The sequence below is a fragment of the Bos indicus x Bos taurus genome, chromosome 4, assembly GCF_003369695.1.
Source record: "Bos indicus x Bos taurus breed Angus x Brahman F1 hybrid chromosome 4, Bos_hybrid_MaternalHap_v2.0, whole genome shotgun sequence".
In the NCBI taxonomy this organism is placed as follows: Eukaryota; Metazoa; Chordata; class Mammalia; order Artiodactyla; family Bovidae; genus Bos; species Bos indicus x Bos taurus.
The window spans coordinates 77,281,367-77,301,795 of record NC_040079.1 but is presented as its reverse complement, the minus strand read 5'-3'; the positions used below and the strand labels follow the sequence as shown (position 1 = coordinate 77,301,795).

General features: G+C 37.0%; 1 protein-coding gene across 12 annotated transcripts in view; it reads left to right on the top strand.

The window, feature by feature from the left end:
* MAGI2 (membrane associated guanylate kinase, WW and PDZ domain containing 2) overlaps positions 1–20,429 on the top strand; it is a 1,464,809-nt gene that overhangs the window by 636,892 nt on the left and 807,488 nt on the right. The window contains exon 1 of one of the 12 annotated variants that reach the window (XM_027539776.1): positions 2,328–2,789. The exons of the other annotated variants lie outside the window; for them this stretch is intronic. The gene's annotated coding sequence lies outside the window, so the exon portion shown is untranslated. Of the gene's footprint in view, positions 1–2,327; positions 2,790–20,429 lie in introns of those variants that run through there. 12 annotated transcript variants of the gene reach the window in all.

The following is a 20,429-nucleotide window of genomic DNA, read 5'->3' as shown; positions in this document are numbered from 1 at the left end:
TTCCTTGAATAATGGATGACATTTTATAAAGATGGCTGGGGTTAGTGCTGTAACATTTTTGCTAATTTACTTTCTTCTCCCTGGCTTTGGCCTGCCATTGATAAGCTTTAATAACCCTTTTAAAATCAATATCTTTTGGTTTTAATACTAAAAATTTGCAGTCTAGATTCCATATTCATCACATGTCTACGTTAGCATAGCATGGAGCTTTAAAGTTGCCATACATTAAAGTTTGGGTTAAAGGCTAAGGATTATCTGACATGGTCTTCCCCGGTGGCTCAGTGGTGAAAGAATCTGCCTGCAATACAGGAGCCTCAGGAGATGCACATTCAATCTCTGGGTTGAGAAGATCCCTGGAGGAGGCCATGACAACCCACTTCAGTATTCTGGCCTGGAGAAGCCCATGGACAGAGGAGCCTGGAGGGCTATCATCCATAGAGTCCCAAAGAGTTAGGCATAACTGAAGCGATTTAGCACTCACACAAGCATTATCTGACATAACATGTCTTTCCCACTTTCTCTCTCATTGCCTACCTTTTGCACATCCAGGGAAAATGATGTGACACCACAGCCAAAAGAAGAAAGACCAGGAGACAAGGTGGAGGGGGAAAAAATGGATAAATGCAAAATGAAGATATCTAGTATAAGAGGGAACAATAAAGGTGAAACAGCACCTAGTTTGGTTATAAGAGACTACAATGAAATGCTCTGTTTTTACCCTACAAAAATGTAGGTCTTCCTAAATTTGCCTAAGCCTGCTTACTTCTCTGAGAGTTTTTTTTGTTTTTTTGGTCCAATGTTTTGGTGTCAATTTTGGTAACACACAGTGAAGCTAAATTTTCAGTCAGCATATAATTTATTTTAAAAGCCTAAATAGGATCTTTTCCGTGCAAGATAAAGCTTTTAAGATACAAAACAGACAAGAACAGTGGATACCTGTTCCTCATTTCATATCTATTGCTGATTGGTGTTTATGGAGGGGACAGGGTGTATTTCAGTCCCAGCAGTAAATGCAGCCCTCCCCTGACATCACTCTGGAGAGAATGAGAGGCTGTTTGTGTAAGGGTTCAAAATGTTATCTTTTGAGGCAGGGATAATGTTATTCTATGTCAGCTCTTCCCTTGTTTTCTTTTTTTGCTGAGGCATCAGTATCACCATGCTTTTGAAATTCAGGATGGGGAACATGTGTATACCTGTGGCGGATTCATTTTGATATTTGGCAAAACTAATACAATTATGTAAAATTTAAAAATAAAATAAAATTAGAAAAAAAAAAAAAAAGAATCTATTCATGGAACATCAAAGGCCAAATAAGAGATTCTTCTTCTGATACTTGTTCTCATCAGACTTGTTGATTCTCCTTCTAATTACTTGTCTTTAGTTTTAGAAAGTACTTTTTATCTAGAGTTCTCAAAATAGATTATTTAGAGATTATCTCATTTTTATTTTCAGTGTTTCTAAGAGCAGGATGCATAGTAGAGATGGGAGAGATATTCTCCATTGGATATCAGAAACTTTGAAATAGGAAGCTAGGTGGTAGCAAATGTACTCTTCAGGGTCTAGGTCTGGAGATCATAAAAGTATTTTCAACACAGTACAAGGGTAGCACAAGCTTTTCCAGTTGTTTCTCTATTTGTGCCCTGAGCTACTGCTATATCTACCTGGACATCCTCCTGTCAGGCCTGCTTGATTGGCAGGGAGGGGAGATGCTACATTTATTACATTTATTTTCTATGTTCAGGCAAAAACATTGAAATAGAGAAGGAAAAAGTTATTTGCCTAAGAGCAGAAATTGCTCATTATTGAATCTAGATTCTCCAATAGGAAACTATTGATTTCTGTCTGCTCTAGTTTTGTCACTTATTTTTTACTTTCACATTATTATTATTGTTATATTTTGTCTTTTATGATGGTCCTTTGAGATAAGCTAAAGTAGATGTCAAAGAATAAAGCCAATTAGAAAGAGTGTGTAAATAGTAAAATGACTGATTCTTTGACCCTCCTAAGAAAAAGAGTCATGTTTACAAGTTTAAAAGAATTGTTCAGCTGGATGATTCTAAAAGTATGCAGCCTTGTTATTAACACTGAAAAGTTTAATTACATTTCATTATACTATACTAGCTCCTCTTAATTGCTAAAAAGGGACTGTGAAAGCAAAAACAAAAATGCCTAATCTCTGGAAGCTAGATTTTCCTCTCTGCTTTGTAATGTAAATGTGCCTGTGTGTATATTAAAATTCACACACTCCATCCATCTCTCTGGCTTTTAAAGGAGGGGTCACCTGACTTCACCTACAGCGAGCCGCTCCCCTCCCTTTCTCAGAGAAAACCCAAAAGTGAGAGACAGGCGCCTATGGAACACAGGTTCTCCTGCTGAGAGATGTAAATGACCCCTACAGCACGGGAATCCAATGAGGTTGCTGGTGGGGGCTGGGGAAAGAGAAACCGAGGGAGAGAGCGTAAGCTCGAGAGGGGAGAGGGAGAGAGCCAGGGAGAGGAGGAGAGAGAGAGGGGGAGAGAGAGAAGTGCTGCATGCTTCATCTTTGAGAGGAGGGGAAAACAAAAGACCTCAGCGGCAGTTTTGTGTTACTGTGTCTGGCTTAAAGAAGAAAATTCTAGACATCCAGGCTGACAGAATCAAAGCACAGCTGAGACTCCTTCTATCAAGAGAATTCTGTGATCTGAGAATGGGTTGGATCAGTACAGGTGGTCTGAGAAGACACTGATGAGGACCATGGAAAGGTGGGAGAGGACGTGCGGCTTCCCTGCTTCCTCTGAACAGAGCTCTAGGTTAGTAAGCTGAATCTGCCCCAGGTCTGCTTAGATATCTGTATGTGAGTATGTGTCTGTTTTCTATTTATAACCTCAGACCCTTCTGCTCCCCAAGCCCTGGGTAGACAGTGCCATGTTCCACCAGATGTGAACCTAAACTTGATTTGACTCTCACTTCATTTACCAAATGCCTCTCGTGTGCTTGCCGAGCTTTTGTTTAATACAGCCAGTGGAGAGCCATCATGATGTCTCTTTCCTTGTGAGTCAGAATCTGTGTTTCAGCCCTAGACTGTCAGGTGGCTGTTTGGAGAATAGTTAGCATTTTGCTCCTGAAAGCTGCAAATGCATAGTGTAGGTTATTGTGAGATGTAAACAGCAAATATATGCTGACTTGGCATTTCTCATAATGTCAGAATAATTCAGAGATATCTGACTGCATTTGCCTTATCTCAATTTCCCACAAAATTGAGTTCAAATATAATAAGTTTGAAATGGCACCCTACCAACAAAGGCACACGCCAGGTATTCTTCCCACAGAGTGTGTTTTACCTCTCATTGGAGTCAAAGCTTAAAAATCAATTTGGTGGGGGGGGGGGGGGCTGGCTTTGAGGAAACAATACAATATGCTGTAATTAAAATAGGTGCAAAGCCATTTCAAAGTGGGTACAGATGTGTGTAAAACAAACACATAATTTCTTCCGTTCCTTGTCGTACAGATAGAGTGTCTTTTGTTCCAGCATGTGTATTTTCTTGTGTTTTTACAAAGAAAGCATTGCCTGTGCTTTCTGTGATAGCAGACTTGTATGCCAGTTTGTCATTGTGCACTGGTCAAGAATCCGCTCTATTCTGAAGTAAACTGTCCAGAGGTATTAGTCAAGAAGCTGGAGGAGGGTGGGTAGTGGAGAGAGCTGGTTTCTTTCTCTCTCTTTTTTTTTTTTTTTTTGACGATTAGATCAGAAGTGTCTAATTCACATGATTTTAAGAGGACATGGGGGAAGGCATTTAGTTTTGAATAGGATGCAGATCTGTGCCATGCAGTTACCAAAGAATTTATCAAGAAGATGCTCAGAACAGAGGGAATCTGATTTGTAATGGACTCTTTGAGAAAATGTTCCATGAGGGTGACTGGCTGGGTCGCTTTTGACCAAATTAAGATGCGCTCTGGCAGTGCACTAGCAGCTGTGAGCTGACATTTTCTTGTGAACCTAGTGAAAAATGGCTCCATATCTCTCCTCCCGTCCTGAGGAGATGGTCTCTCTGAGTTGTCGAGCCTTTCCCCAGCGTGATTCGTTCTTATGGCTGTTTTCTGATAGGAACGGACTGGCTTATGGTTCCTTTTAGTCGCCTGCCTTTTTAAATCTCGGTGTGAATGGGGAGTGGGTGGTCACGGTTTTACTTCAAGTCCAAACTACCCAGCAAGGCCAGCAGAAAATGCCTTTCCAGGTTTCCATTTTTAAAAGGGAGTAGATTTTAGTTCTTTGGACACAATATACACTTTTTGTTGTTGTCAAGAGGGCTAGTCAACAATTTCACTAAGAAAAGACGCACACAAGGTGTGACACTTTGCATCTGGACTCTCCGCCCGGGAGGTGACAGGTAAAGACACAGGGCTACTTGTCTATCACCCATCTCTGGAAAGATAAAGGTGCCCTTTGCTTTCTAACCATTTCCCTGTTTTTGAATTGGGATCAGTTATGCAAGGAGAAAGCTCGTGCCCTAGAGTTAGAAGGCAGGGAGGAAGTGTATTACAGCCCTGTACTCCACACGCGCTTCTCAAGGGACCCTGGTTCTGATCAGGGAGTAGAGGTGGAGGTGCCAGGCAGCACTCCGCCCGTTCATTTAGGATTTGGTCTGTGGACGCTCCAGTCCGCAGAGGCAGAAGGCCCTTTAGCTGAGAGCTGTGTGTTTGACGGGCGGGCTGGTAAAGAGCATGTGTTGTTTGGGAGTGTGTGAAATTGGTTGTTCTCTAATATATAGCATTCTAAGATGCTTCTGTGAGTAGGTTCGTGAGGAAGGGGTTGGGCTCTTCATGCTTTACGCAAGAAGTACAGCACTGTCCACCAGAGAGGACAACAGGAGAATGGAAAATTGTGTAATACTGTGTGCACTGTGCAGAAAGAATAATTATTTAAATTGTATGATAGTTCCCTAATTCCAAAAATTTGCAAGAATTACAGGCTTCCTGAAAAATGCAATGGAGTCATTTCTACATTATGACAAGTTAGACTTCTCGTACAATAATTTTAACAGCATTATGGGAATAGCTTCATAAGTACTTTAGATACTAAACCACTTGCTCCGCTGAAGAGTGTCCCTCTTAGGGTTTGCCTCTTGGACACTTCCATAGGATAGGAGTCACAGCACAGTTTTGTTTTTTGTTTTTAATACAGGTAGACAATTTGACTGTGGTACGTAGTATACTTTGGGGAAATTGATGCAATTATAGTTGAACAATGAACATAACAAAGATAGTACAATGGAAACATGAATTTCAGTATTCATGGGAGGATTAGCAAGGTCACTCTTATATATTGTTAATGATTACAGGTGAGGGGGGTGGTTTACCCTGAGAAATTTCAAATGTCTAGTATAAAAGAATCATGTTTGTAAAACTAATGGCATAGCTCACCAGCTGTTATAGAAGCTGAATGGTACTGATGTTTAAAGCAGATAATACGTACATACAGAAGAATCACAAACCTAAGGAACTTCCCACCTATGTAATTTTGTTTTTTAAAAAAGGCAAAATAACTATAAAATAGAAGCAGTTCATGAACAGCATCCATTAAGGGAAAGAAAATCTAGGACCAGCATGAGATTTTTGCAGTGAGATGTGTGTGATGCCCCAGTGACTCTCAGCATACCAGTGAATTCTTAATGTGATCTAAAAAAGAAAAATCCACATGTTGAAGTAAGTTTCAGCATGTCTGTATTTTTATACCTTCATGTTTAGAAAATAGTAAATTTCCTAAGATTGAAATTAGTCATCATGTCGTACCTGTGGCATAGAAAGGTAAAGTTGAGGTGAAACACTGAAATTTCAGACAAAGCTATTTTTATGAAATATTTTGGAACACAAAGCTTCTAACTTTCTGACAGTATCTTAAGGAGTAATGGCCTGCTTTCTAATGTCTATTTCTCTATTTCTTTTAGAACTGTACTACCCTAAATTCCATTTCCAGTTTTTGAAAGACTTGGTGGGTGACAACATGATATTAAATAAGTAAATGTACAAAAAGAGCCTCTGAATTTAAAATATTCTAATTTTATGTCTAATTTTAGGTACGTTTCTCCTCCAAGTCTGTCATATCTTCAGCTTTTACTCTAAGTCACACACTTTGTGGCAATCTCATTTCTAAAGATTTCAGTTTTTACTCTGAAGATAGATTTTTCATATAAGTGGAAAAAATAAAAGCATATTTCTATTTGACTCCATTAGGTGGTACCTTAAAAAAGGTTAGAATCTACTTATGATCTGAATTATCAGTTCAGATGATTCATAGATACCAGAAGTTAAAGCAACTACTGTATATTTCAAGACTATCAAAACTTATAAAATATACTAAATATACAATATGGTGGCTAATTCTTTGCCTAGTTTTTATCTCAAGGGTGGCTTTCTGTCCTATAAGCATATTTTTCCAAAAGCAGTGCATTACTCTGTTTTCTCCCATAGATTCCCTATCCATTTTCCCAGTTCACACAAGGAATATATCTAATTTAATGAAGGCAATAATGATTTTAAAGATCTAATCAAGGCGTTTGAAAATTTACTGTTTACTTTATGAGAGAACATAGTCAAAATAGCCTTTTCTTTTCCTCATCAGTGAAGCAAATCAAACTTTGGAATCTTTAAGGAAACTAACAATGACATGTATTATGAAATAGGAACCTCATTTGCCAGGCAGTCAGCCAATGGAGATGCAAGCTTAATTGATTACTTTAATTGAAGCACTGAGGATCAGGAAGTTCCCATATTAATAGGATCCCAGCTGAGATTCCAGAGTCAGCCACTCAACTTGTTCATCTTTCTCTTCTCCCTAGGGCTGGCACTGGGAGAATAATACATTTAATGAAAACAGATCACCTTGGCTATAAGATCATCTCTAATACAGACCAGTGTTTGCAAGCATTTCAAGTATGTTTAATATTCTGTTAGCTTGAAATTTCTGTGATGTTTTCGAGCCGATAACAGATTCCAGATGACTTTGGAAGTCACTCAAAGTTTTGCTGGAGTGAGAGGTCTTGACAATTACTGCCCACAGACACACAAATCCAGCCCCATAGGAAAGACAGGGATGAGAGCCTTCTCCGGCCCACAGAGTACTGAACCTTCTGAGTCCTTTCGTTCAAAGACAGAGAAAGCTCAAATGCCAACCTAAGGAATTGCTGGCCAAATGTTTAAGGATTCTCAGTCTTGAATTCATACCACTTTTTAAGAAGAGTTTTCCTTTAGTTCTTGGAAAGCTTCACATTTCCTCCTACCTCAGGGCCTTAGCACATGGTGTTTCTTCTGCCAGAATACACTTCTGAGCTATTTTCTCTCTCTGACATTTAATTGGCTATCTTTATTAAATGTGCTCAGGGCTCATTATTTTTCTTTATTATACAAAGAAGTTTTTTAAAACTATTAGCTGTATATTAAATCATTATTTGATTAATGCCTCTTTCTACCAGGAGTCAGGACCTCCTAAAGTCGGGTCTAAATTCATTTTGCTCACAGTAAAATTCCTCAGGTATTGTTAACCCACATGTATGTGTGCACTAAACATTTGTTAAATGAATGAATAAATGAATATTAAAGACACCAATACTAGTGTACAGACACAGTGTGGCTTTGGTTCGACAACGAACAAGTCCCTTAATTGTGTTACCTAGTTTGGATGCCTGACAGGTGAACCGAACCATAGTATTCCCAGTCTCCCTCTGTCAGGCTTTTCTATCCGAGAAAGAACATTTGAGTACTATTACGAAATTTCAAAATGAACCTCACCTACCACAGGGTGTTCGTAGGGCCAGTCTTAGTCAAAATTGTGGTTTGTTGTCTTCTGTGTTACTCCTTCTAAAGTATCTTTTTTCCCCAAATTTACTGATAGCATCCTTTGCTTCCAGGACCTTCCAGGTCTCATTTGACAGTGGCTATACCTTGCTAACTAAGCTGCTAATTAGCTTGTGAGCTGTGAAAATTTTCCTGTGGTATGAACTCTTCTAGCAGTGTTTGCCTTTTAAACAAAGTTGTCATGAACTGATTAGTGCTCTGCTTATTAATATGAGGGATTGTAAAACAGAGTATAGTATGAAGCTTGCCTTTGGGGAGCTTCTTTTCAGCTTTGGAACTAGGAAGACAAGAAACAATTGGTGACTCCTTGAAGAGTCTGTAATCAGTAACCGTATTTTGTTGTACAGATATTAGTAAAACTGAAGCATATAGAAAAGGATCTGTAAAAGTGGAACTTCAAGAGGACCTCTAATGATAGGTAATACCCAAATTATCAGGGAGGTAGGATAAGAAAATTGTAACATTTTAGGAAAAACTGGAATAAAAATGTTTAAAGGTATTTAGCACAAGGTGTGTTAACGTCCTTGTAGACGATACTGCTCATGTTTGTTTTCCTGATCAAAGGCAAAAATACCTTCTATTCAAGAATTCATCAAGCTTTCATGCACTGAAGCCGTAATCTTGAGATCCTGAGCATTGGGACTTATATACTGAATTTACTTCCCATTACACCTTGAAGTACTCTTTCTATCTAGGCATTTAAAAGTAATCTCAAAGAAGTTTTGTGTCAGAGGTACTTTTAAAGATTCCTTTAGCAATATTGATTACTTTAATTGAGGTTTATTGAAAGTGCTCAGTATAGCTCCCTTGTGGTTCATGTTCTATAAATACATCATCATCTTATTGATATATAGTAGAGATTTCATTTCATTGCAGTCAGCCTAACACCTTGTAGAAACCTTACATTTACACCAAAATGTAAAGAGGAAGCATTCTTTTCCTCTGGTTTTCCACAGAACTGAAACCATAGAACTGAGTAAGAATCACTTTCGAGTGTGTTTTTAGTAGTGTAAGTCTGTTTCATTTGAAGGGTCTCTCTGGAAAATCCTGAAAAAGAATGAACATGCTAAGAATCCAGAAAACATCAAGGTGCATACACCAAAAAAATTAGAGAATTAATATTATGTGATTTTTGAAATAGGACAATTTTGAAATAGTCTAAAACTAGTTTTCTTATGAATTTTTTTGATATAAACAGTTTCCACTTTACTGGTTGGATTTAGTTTAGGTCCAGGAATGGCTAAATCCTGTGAGACAGCACTCTGTTTAGTTTTTGGGCTTTCCTTGTTTAGATAGAGATGTTGAATTTTTTTAGTGTGATTCAGGATATACATCTGTTTAAACAATGGGGTGCTTTCAGTGACCCCTTCTTAGCCAGTGCTATAACATGCTTCATGAGTAAGCCTTCACGTGTGGTCCTTCAGGTACCTTCAGTGATGTGAAAGAGAGAGAGAATATAAATCCTTCTTTTGAGATATCATAGATTGCCCCCTCCACATATCCATATGTGTTACTCTTTCAGTAGTCTTAAGTTAAAAAGTTCAAAGTTCAAAAAAGTTCAAAAGTTCAAAAAAATGAAATCTTTCCCTTCTCTTTTATTTCCAAAGAGAAAACATAAAAAAGAAGCTGGGATTGGCTAGTAGGTATATGAAGTTCTATTTTGTGTGGATCCCCGGGTTATGATATTTCATTCCTATTATATATACAAGTCTTCATATGGTGCTGCATATGATAACTTATTTCCTAATATATAGTTGCTACTCTGGGAATCATGTCTTTCCTTTATTATTGGTGTATTAGACTTTAAGAACAGTGATAACTAGCTCCATTATCTAATTTAGGTGATAAAGAGATGGTATTAGACTATTACTATATCTATTACTATTTCATATCCCCCAAACCTGAAAGAACACATTTAACCATGACTTATGAATGGCAGGCCTTTGATGAAGTTATCAGTTGTTCATTTTCCACATTTCTTTCTTTCCAGTCCACAGAATTCTTTATATATGCATTTGCTTGAATTAAAGTCTGCCGTAGAATCCTGACTTTTTCTCAAACTGGTCTTAACAAATGTTGGCGCCAAACTTATCAAACCATATCACATTACTTTATGCCCATGCGATCTTTTTTTCCCCACTGTTAGGAGTGTTCTTTTACAAATAAACACTGATTATGGACCCAGATTTATAATACGTTCCCTGATGTCTTCTCCCCTGTCCCCTTCTCCCCGTGGGAAAACTTTATCAGTCCTTATAATCACACACACACACGCATGCACCTACACTCTACTTTTCTGTTAACGTTTCTGTTTCTCTCATCAGCATATACTCTCTGAAAACAGTTGGATATTTGATTATCTTCCTATTCCATTGCATAGTAGAAGATGTAACATGTGATTAATGTATATTTTAGTTATGATTTAAAGAAGCTGATTCTCTTGTCCACATCACAGAAGGGGTATAATGTGTGTTTATGAGATTAATTGGTTTAAAGTCTTCATTTGTTTTAATCATGTGTCTTTTTAGTCAGTTTTACTAAAGCTGAAGATAAATGCTAATCATACTAAAAATCACTACATTGTTTTTCTAAGAAATTATGAAAATTAATAGTCAAATGTGAACAATGAGAGGTAGAATTAAAGGAAATTGTTCTAAATAGTTTGATCTGTGAAAAATTAACTCTGGATAACATCCATGAATCATGTTAGTCTTGTTTTTCCAAATCATGTTTGTCCAAAATAATGTAGAGAACTCTCCCTCAGTGCTCCCTTATACCCATCTACTACTGCAATGAAGACAAGTAAATGGCAACCCATTCTAGTATTCTTGCTTGTGAAATCCATGGACAGAGGAGCCTGGTGGGCTACAGTCCATGGGGTTGCAAGAGACTGATACAACTTAGCAACTAAACCACCACCGTTGCAATGAGGAGGCAAAGAAGAGATATCATACCTTTGCATAGAGCTTTGCTGTTCTGAATGTGGTCCATAGGGCAGCTACCTCAGCATCACCTGGGGGTTTGTTAGAAGGAAGAATCTTGGACTTCATTCACCCCAACCTATAGAATTAGAATGCACACATTTGAACAAGACCATAACTGCTTTAATTCTGCATTAATGTTTGAGAACCAGCCTACAGCTGATCTAGTAATTTGGGGACAGGTTGTGAATATGGAAGGTCATTTCTTTTCTCAAGCTTTGTAATGGAAGCAACTGTCCCTCCAAGTCACCCATCCGTCTGTGTCCTAGAAAGAGGAGGAAATGAACCTTATGAGAAGCTAATATCTTTCTTCTTCTTTTTCCCAAACCAACTTCTATTATGTACATTGGGAAAGCAATGAAGTGTAGCAGGAGACACTAGAATTGAATCTGGTCCCTGGCATATGTTTGCTGTATGAAGTTGGACAATTTCCTTAAACTTTTTAACCTTATTTCCCTCTTCTGTAAAGTGGAAATTATAATACTTATTGGTAAGATTGTTTTGACATTAGAGATAGACATGAGGAATTATTTCCTATAGCATACTTGCCTCATATTAAGCAATAAATAAATAGAAACTATGGTTGATGTTGCCTTGCCTCACTTTCCTCATGGATCCTTCTTGACAGCAGAAATGTAATTTCTTCTAATGCCATCTAAGTGTTTGTCTCAGGTGTCTTTTGGAAGTGGACACTGAGAATTCTACCTGGTTTGCCTTCCTGCTACTTGATTTCAAACAAACAAGCTAAAGAACTTCATGTGCTTCTCTCACATATACACTTACATATTGGAATAAAATGCCCCTGGAGATACAAAGCAAAAAAGGAAACTCATATTCTTAATATCAATTCCTTCTTCTAATAAAGGGAATGTTGGTTACATCCCAATAATATTGTCAAGGAAGGTTAGTGTCAGAATTTACTAGGGAAAGTAGGCATTTCATTAGCTAAGATAGAGAAGGAATTTAGCATGAGAGCAGAAGAATTAAAATCTATTTGCAGGCCTCTAATTCTGAGAACTGCCACTACATGATAATTCTGTTTTTAATCTGGGTGGAAAGTTTAATATTGGAGCTTCTATACCATTATTACAGTCCATTACATTATAAGTTAACAGTGTTGTCTTAAGAATATTATATAATGAAAAAAAGTGCAGGTTATAAAAAGCAAATTTTCACAGAGAAATTGCACAAAGAAATCTTTTATTTTCTGAAAGACTTAACTTGAAAAAAAATTTTAAAATTTATCTGAGAAAATGTGTGATAAAAACTCCACACATAAACTTATACATTAAGATAATTAGCCATTGTCAATCTGCACATTATTTTATCATAGCAATATGAAAGAAAATAGGGTTTTTTTTTTTTTGTTAAATTAGCAATTTTGGTCACAACTTTATGTTAGCATCATTGTTTCTTACAACTAGTGAGATTATCGCAATGTGGTATTCAAGTTTTCACATTAAAGTGAACATTGTCATGTTAAATTTTAACAGTCACAACTGGAGAGAAAAACAAGGGACCCTGGTTAACTTTATTAACTTTTGGTTACACAAACCTTAAAGATCTGACACAATGCATGTACCAACCATGCCTGAAGAAGTTTATCTCGTTGTAACTTCATTAACTTCAGCTAGTTTTCTTGGTTTTAAATAAACTTTATACAGTCATTTTAGTGCTGTATGTCTTTACCTAGAAATGAATGCATGATTAAAAACTAAATCAAGCCATTTAGCTTTATATTTCTATAAATACAAAGATAATTTATATAGATAAATTTTAGAAGATCAAATTTAAAGTAAAGATAAAAGATATAACCAAGAAAATGACTGAGTCAAGTCTTGACAGAAGTGAGAGAGCTACCCATGAGGAAGTTGTTGTTTAGTCCCTAAGTTGTGTCTGATTCTTTTGTGACCCGATGGACTATAGACTGCCAGGCTGCTCTGGTCATGGGATTTCCCAGGCAAGAATACTGGAGTAGGTGCCATTTCCTTCTCCAGGGGATTTTCTGACCCAGGGATCAAACCCACATCTGCTTCATTGGCAGGCAAGTTCTTTACCACTAGGCAACCTAGAAAGATATAGGTTGGAACATAGGTTTGAGGGCTTCTTATTTATGCAAGAGGATCAGTGAAGTAGGCAGTTGGATGTAGAGTCCTGGAATTCAGGAATGAGGTCCCTGATGAAGTGTACATTGGGTTTAACTGCTCATTTGTGGAGCAAATGGAATCTAATGGAATCATTCAAGGACTGAGTACGAAATGAAGGAACATTTTCCTTATTGAGCACTGGTTTACATTTAATAGTTGGGGAGATAAAGGGGAATCAGCAAATGAAACCAAGAAGTCACAGAAAGACAGAAAAAAAGACAGAATTGTGTCCTTTAAGCCAAGAGAAGCATTTCAGAGCATGATCAGCTGTGTCAGATGCTGCTAATTTGTTATGGGAAATGAAGACTTTCTGATGTCCACTGGTTTTGGTAACACGAAGAGTTCAAGAGAAGATAAATGGAGATAGAAAATGCAGGTGATTAAGTTTGTTTTGTTCTTTACTATAAAAAGAAGATAAGAGACAGGACAGTTGCTAGAGGAAAAAGAGGGCTATAGGCCGGATTTTTTTAAGCTAAACAAAAAAATTTTAGCTTGTTCGAATTAAAAATAATGATTCAATAGAGAGGAGGAAACTGACACATATATACATGTACAGAGAGAGAATTTCAGTGTCTTTAAGTAGATGTTAGGTAGGGGATGAGATCCACAGTATAAAAGGAGAGGTTAGTCTTTTCAAGAGTACAGACTATTCATTCATATTAGTAGGAACAAATAGCACTTAAGGACAAAGAAGTATTTAGGTGGGAATCTGCTGGTGAGAGCTTCTGAATGTTGGTGGGAAGATCTGCTGGTGAGAATTTCTGAATGTTCTCTTCTGATTTTAGCAACTTCTCAGTGAAGAAAAAAAACAAGATTATGGTGGAGGAGGTATCAGAGATTTTGAGGAAAAAATCAGAAGTCTGAAAGTCTAGAGTAGGAAAGGACTGGTCTAGATGGCAACCCACTCCAGTATTCTTGCCTGGAAAATCCCATGGACAGAGGAGCCTGGTAGGCTGCAGTCCATGGGGTCACGAAGAGTCGGACGCGACTGAGTGACTTTATTTTCACTTTTCACTTTCATGTATTGGAGAAGGAAATGGAAACCCACTCCAGTGTTCTTGCCTGGAGAGTCCCAGGGACGGGGGAGCCTGGTGGGCTGCCGTCTGTGTGGTTGCACAGAGTTGGACACGACTGAAGCGACTTAGTAGTAGTAGAGAAACATAAAGTGATAGATGGGTAGCATTAAGGTCCACTTGAAATTAATGGTCAGTTTTCCACAGACACATTGCACAATATAGGTAAGATGTGGAGAAGACAGAAAATTGGATTTAATTAGGGTTGTGTGTATGATGAAGCAGGAGGAGCAAGGGAGTCAAGGTGGGTTGCATTAAAAGGACTATGCTGATAAATGAGAGAATTTAAGCTGGGTAGAGAATGAAGTGGGATGAGGACTGTGAAATCTGAGTGGGATCAGAAGATGGAAGATTTCGGTAGGCTTGAAGGGTTTTGAGTTGGTATTGGAGATGTGAGGAATCCCACTGTTGTCTGTTTAGAAGTATCTGATGTCACATTCTTCCATAATACTCTCAGGGGCAATGATGTTCCATTAAAGGTGTCTTTTTAAAAAATATTACCCTCATTTTGTGCAAACATGTCTGCCAATTGCATATATTACTACCCATTTTCACTAATTGGTCAATTCTCTAAACAACTGGCAAAAAGCAAGTACTGATGTTGCAGCTGCTGCTATGTTTCAAATTGATGCAGGAGAGAAAAAACAACCAAAAATATTATATGAGATAATGATAGAATGAATACTTGTTTACAGTGTGTAATTATGAATCCATATCATTGATACTGCAAGACTGATACTTGAGTTTACTTTTGTATTGATAGAAGCCCTGCAGTCTTTACAATAATTATTGTGGGAAATGATTTATGCATATGTAAAAGGACCCCATACTTGCATTCCCACTTGGTTGGTGGAGCTCTGATCCTTCTGCCAGTCTTTTCCTGCAGGGATACTTGGGCTCTGTTTGTTATACTCTCCTTTGGCTAGGAAGCACATCCAGCTGACAGATTTTTTTGGAGAAGTATTGTTCTCATGCCTGAAGCTACGTGTAAGTAACCACAGGCTCATGGGTCCATATTCTTCCTATAGAACCCTGGGGCATATTCAGTTAGATCACAGTTATTACAATTCTCAGACTTTTAAGATTGTGACATGGAATATCATGGTGCTTATGATAATAAACAAAGTAAAAAGAATATTATGAGAAATGTAGCCCTTTATTTTTGTAACAGTGGCCTGTCTCTCTGCAAGCAGACCAATTGGAATTGAGTTAAAATTTTAATATAGGCTGCTTAGTCAGATATCTTGATTTGTCATCCATGTCGAATTGTGACTGTATAGTGGAACAAGCCAGGATCTTGTGATGTTCACAGTGCAAGATTTTGGTTATAACTGGAAGCAACATTATTTTAACGATATGTAATTCCTGGGTCTTTGCTAATGTCAAACTTGTTTGCTAAGCTGAAATGTAGTCCTAGAAGGGAATACATACATTTGAATGACCAAAGAAAGATTGGCCATCGAATAAAAAACACTTCAAATTTTACATCAAACTATAGACCTTTGTATATGGTACTTATATTCATTGCAAAACCAGGTATTAAAAGTTCCACAAAATGTATCATCAACTGATACCTGAAATTATTTTTTCAAATCAGCAGATTAATTTCTTTACACTATTTGTGGATCAGACCTTCAAAGATGTGTAGAAACACAAGTCTTTTGTCATGAAGATATGCAGATGCCCTAAAATTGTGATTTTTGTTTTCACATATCCTGGGTACTTTTTGTATCTTCAATGAAATATACATAACCATAGCCTATAGACTCTGAAACATGCTTAAAAGTGAGATCAAACAAACATTTTCATAGATTAAACTTTTCCGTTAGAAATATAGTATATGTGAACCTATGCTTTTATATAAAGGAACAGTTGAAATGCCATAATATATGTTTTTACAAAAACCACATGACACCAAATAATTTTCCAAAGCTGTCATGGTAGTTACCTGGGAATAATATATTTTAGCATTGGAGTAGATTAAGGTTTTGTACATAATCAGTACCATATGTGTTTAATCAGTACCAAGGCCAGAACTAGAATCTATGACTCCTAACTTCTTGTTTATTTTTTTTTCCATATTTAGACCAAAATTTGGTTTTTATTTTTTATTTATTTATTTTTTTAAATTTTATTTTATTTTTAAACTTTACATAATTGTATTAGTTTTGCCAAATATCAAAATGAATCCGCCACAGATATACACGTGCTCCCCATCCTGAACCCTCCTCCCTCCTCCCTCCCCACACCATCTCTCTGGGTCGTCCCAGTGCACCAGCCCCAGGCATCCAGTATCGTGCATCGAACCTAGACTGGCATCTTGTTTCATACATGATATTTTACATGTTTCAATGCCATTCTCCCAAATCTTCCCACCCTCTCCCTCTCCCATAGAGTCCATAAGACTGTTCTATACATCAGTGTCTCTTTTGCTGTCTCGTACACAGGGTTATTGTTACCATCTTTACACATGAAAAGATGCTCAACATCACTCATTATCAGAGAAATGCAAATCAAAACCACAATGAGGTACCATTTCACACCAGTCAGAATGGCTGCGATCCAAAAGTCTACAAATAATAAATGCTGGAGAGGGTGTGGAGAAAAGGGAACCCTCTTACACTGTTGGGGGGAATGCAAACTAGTACAGCCACTATGGAGAACAGTGTGGAGATTCCTTAAAAAACTGGAAATAGAACTGCCTTATGATCCAGCAATCCCACTGCTGGGCATACACACTGAGGAAACCAGAAGGGAAAGAGACACGTGTACCCCAATGTTCATCACAGCACTGTTTATAACAGCCAGGACACAGAAGCAACCTAGATGTCCATCAGCAGATGAATGGATAAGAAAGTTGTGTATACACAATGGAGTATTACTCAGCCAATAAAAAGAGTACATTTGAATCAGTTCTAATGAGATGGATGAAACTGGAACCTACTATACAGAGTGAAGTAAGCCAGAAGGAAAAACACCAATACAGTATACTAACTTCTTGTTTAGTGTGCTTCTCCCAACACAATTACAGAAAGTTATTCTTGAGCTCAGCATCATTTAGTGTCTCCTTTCTCTGATAGAATCATATCCTCTTAGAAAAGTGTATATTTAACCTTCAGTCTTCAAATGCTCTGCTAACTTAAATAAGAGGATTTTTAATATAAATGATATTGCCTTTGTCTCCAAAGGTTGAATTTCAGCACATGTAAAAGCATATTAGGTGTCGCAAAATACATTTTTCATAAAAGAGACCATCAATCAAGGTGCAAAAAAAGCATGTTAGAGCAATGAGGGGCATTACAGAAAGTAACTTGGTAATTCCAGTATAACTGGATGGATGTTGTCACTTCAGGTGAGCTTATGTGAAATATCAGGGTATTTACCTTCATTCTGTGGTTTCTTTAAATTTGTTTTTCAAAAAGGAAGATGAATGTAGTGATGGAAGCTAACACAGGGAACAGAATTGGTTAGTTTTAAAGCTGTTTTAATCTGTTTATTGATGGACTTAGATTTATATTTAAACATTAGATCGAATTTTCCAATTAATTTCACAAAAGAGATGCTTTTTATAATGATTGCCCAAGTGTGCTCCCTGTTTTGTGTCAAGAATATCTAATATAGTAATACCAACAAGTGATGCCCTTAAAACCAATGCTCACTGCTAAATATCACACCATTTTAGAGCTTTGACAAGTCCTGAAGAGTGTGAGGTGTATTACTCGAAATCATTTTAATTTAACATAGAAGTGATCAGCAGGTCCATGTAGTTCACAGTGGACATTTGAAATATCATTTATTTTCTTTGGGTTTACTATCAATAACTACTTGATTATTAATTTTCAGTTTTCTTTTCATATTTACCTGCCTATTTGCCATTCTGTGTGCTCTTCATTTCTTCCTAAATATCTAAGTTTCTGCCAAATACCAACTCTGTTTGAAGAGCTTCCTTTACTGCTTCTTGTGGCATAGGTTTAGACACTATGGGTGACGGTTTCCTTTCATTTTTGTATGTTTAGGAATGTTTGTATTTCACCTTGAATCTTGAGGAATATTTTTCCTAGGTAGAAAATTGTCATTGGACAGGTACTTGTTTTTCTTTCCACAACCTTTCATTTTTAGCCTCCCTTTTTTTTCTGATGAGAAATTAACTATAATTTTTAACATCATTCTCTTATGTATAATGTGTCATTTTTCTTTGGCTTCTTTTAAGATTTTCTCATAAGGATTTCAGAAATTTGAGTAATTTGATTTTTTTAAAAAAACAATTTTATGTATTTTTGGCTGTTCTGCATCTTTATTGCTGTGGGGTTTTTCTCTAGTTGCAGAGAGTGGGGGCATCTCTCTAGTTGTTGATGCGGGCGTCTGAATGCCATGGCTTCTCATGTGGAGTGCAGGCTGTAGAGCACAGGCTCAGCAGTTGTGGTGCACAGGCTTAGTTGCTCCTTGGCATGTGGGACCTTCCCAGATCAGGGATCCAACCTGTGTCTCCTACATTGGCAGGATTCTTTACACTGAGCCACCAGGGGAGCCCTGATAGATTTGAATTCTTTAAAAAATGTTTTTGCAGTTTTCTGAGCTACTTGAATCTATAAATTTGTATCTCTTATCAAATTTGAGAAACTTTAGTCCATTATTTTATTATTTTAAAATATTTTTTCTGTCCCATTCTTTCTTCTCCTCCTATTAATCTAATGATACGTATGTCATATCTTTTAATATTATCTCATAGGTCATAAAAGCTCAGTTTATTTAATACCTTTGTCTTGTGACTTCAAATTGAATACTTTCTGCAAAATGCAGCCAGTGAATTTTTTCAGATATGGAATTTTTCACTTCTAGAATTAATTTTTTTGTTTCCACTCTGCTGAGATTTATCATCTGTTTACTTATTATTATTGTTTTTACTTCTGCCTTTGAACATAATTATAATATCCACTTTAATTGTCAGTTCCATCATATGTGCTATCTTGTGGTGACTTTCATTGATTTCCTTTATTGTTGAGTGTGGATGACTTTTTTTTTACCTTTCATTTATTTGTTCTATCCTGGATATTGCTCTACATTCTGAAAAGTACATTGTCATGCTTTTCTGAAAAGTGTTTATTTTTTGTTTTAACAGGTGGTTAATCCTGCTGAAATTCCAAAATGTGATACATGTTCAAAAACAGATATATTCAAACTCTTATCTACAGTGGATGACAGCTGAAATTTCTGTTTAGTCTTTTCAGCTTTGATCAGGCTTCTTGGACTCCACCCAGACATAGATAGTTCAGAAATTAGCCAGATATTTGGGCAAAATTTGAAGCTTCCTTCTGTGACTCTGTCCTTCCGTGACTCTTTCCAGATGAGAAAGATAAAAAGAGACCTTGACAGGTGGGATCTAGCTTGAAACTAATAGGTAGGACTTTGTGTTGCTAGGAATTAGCCAAGTACTAACAATGGGCTGGAGTATTCTACTATAGAACATGCAATAAAACAAAACTCAGAACACAAACACCAAGCAGGGAATTCTGTTACTATGATGCATCAAGACAAAAATAAGATCACACTATAGTCATGTCTAAAAACAGACAAAACAGGAAAATTATCCAATCCACAAAAAGACTAAACTTGCCCTCTGTGGCAAATATAATTGATTGCCACTTTTTTAACAGTCTCTAGATAAATACTAAGAATTTCCTCCACTTTCTAACACTTTCTAAGAATCTCGAGCAAAAATCTGCTTTCTTGAACTGTTCGCAAGAGAATATAAAATAAGCCCCAATTCTAGAATATATAAGATTCCCCATGGTTTCCCTTGAGGTGTGTTCTCATTTCTGAGCCAATAAACCCAGCTTTGTTCACCTGGTCATCTTGGTTGAAGGGAAATGACTCAGAATGTTCCCCTTTACTTCCCAGTGTCTATAGTAACCCCTAAATCTGACCTCTGATTTTTATAGCCATAACACAAAAGAAATGGCCAACTTCTGGCCGATGCTGTGTGTGTCTGCCCTGAGGCAAAACACAGTAAAAATCTTCGGAAAATCATCAGTATTATTCTCTTTTTTTATTTTCTGACTACTTTTGGTTTCTTCCCAGTGCCTTCACAAAGTCGTTTATTATAGTTTGTCCAGAGTTTATAGTTGTAATCTCCACCAAGCTGTCCTAATATGAATTACTTCTCCTTTATCAAAAGTAGAAATTTGTTTTTGTTGTTGTTGGAAAATATCACTTTGTGTCAGTAATCTGTTACTACATTGAACACTCTTTTGTGATATTACAACTTAGTAGTCCCCATCACACTGCACTGAAGTGAGTAGGCATTGAGTTACTAAACTAATAAACTAATCTAAATCCTGAAATTTGGGAGGGCCATATAGATTATTTAGTAAGAGACTTGCTGAATTTTCACATTCCTA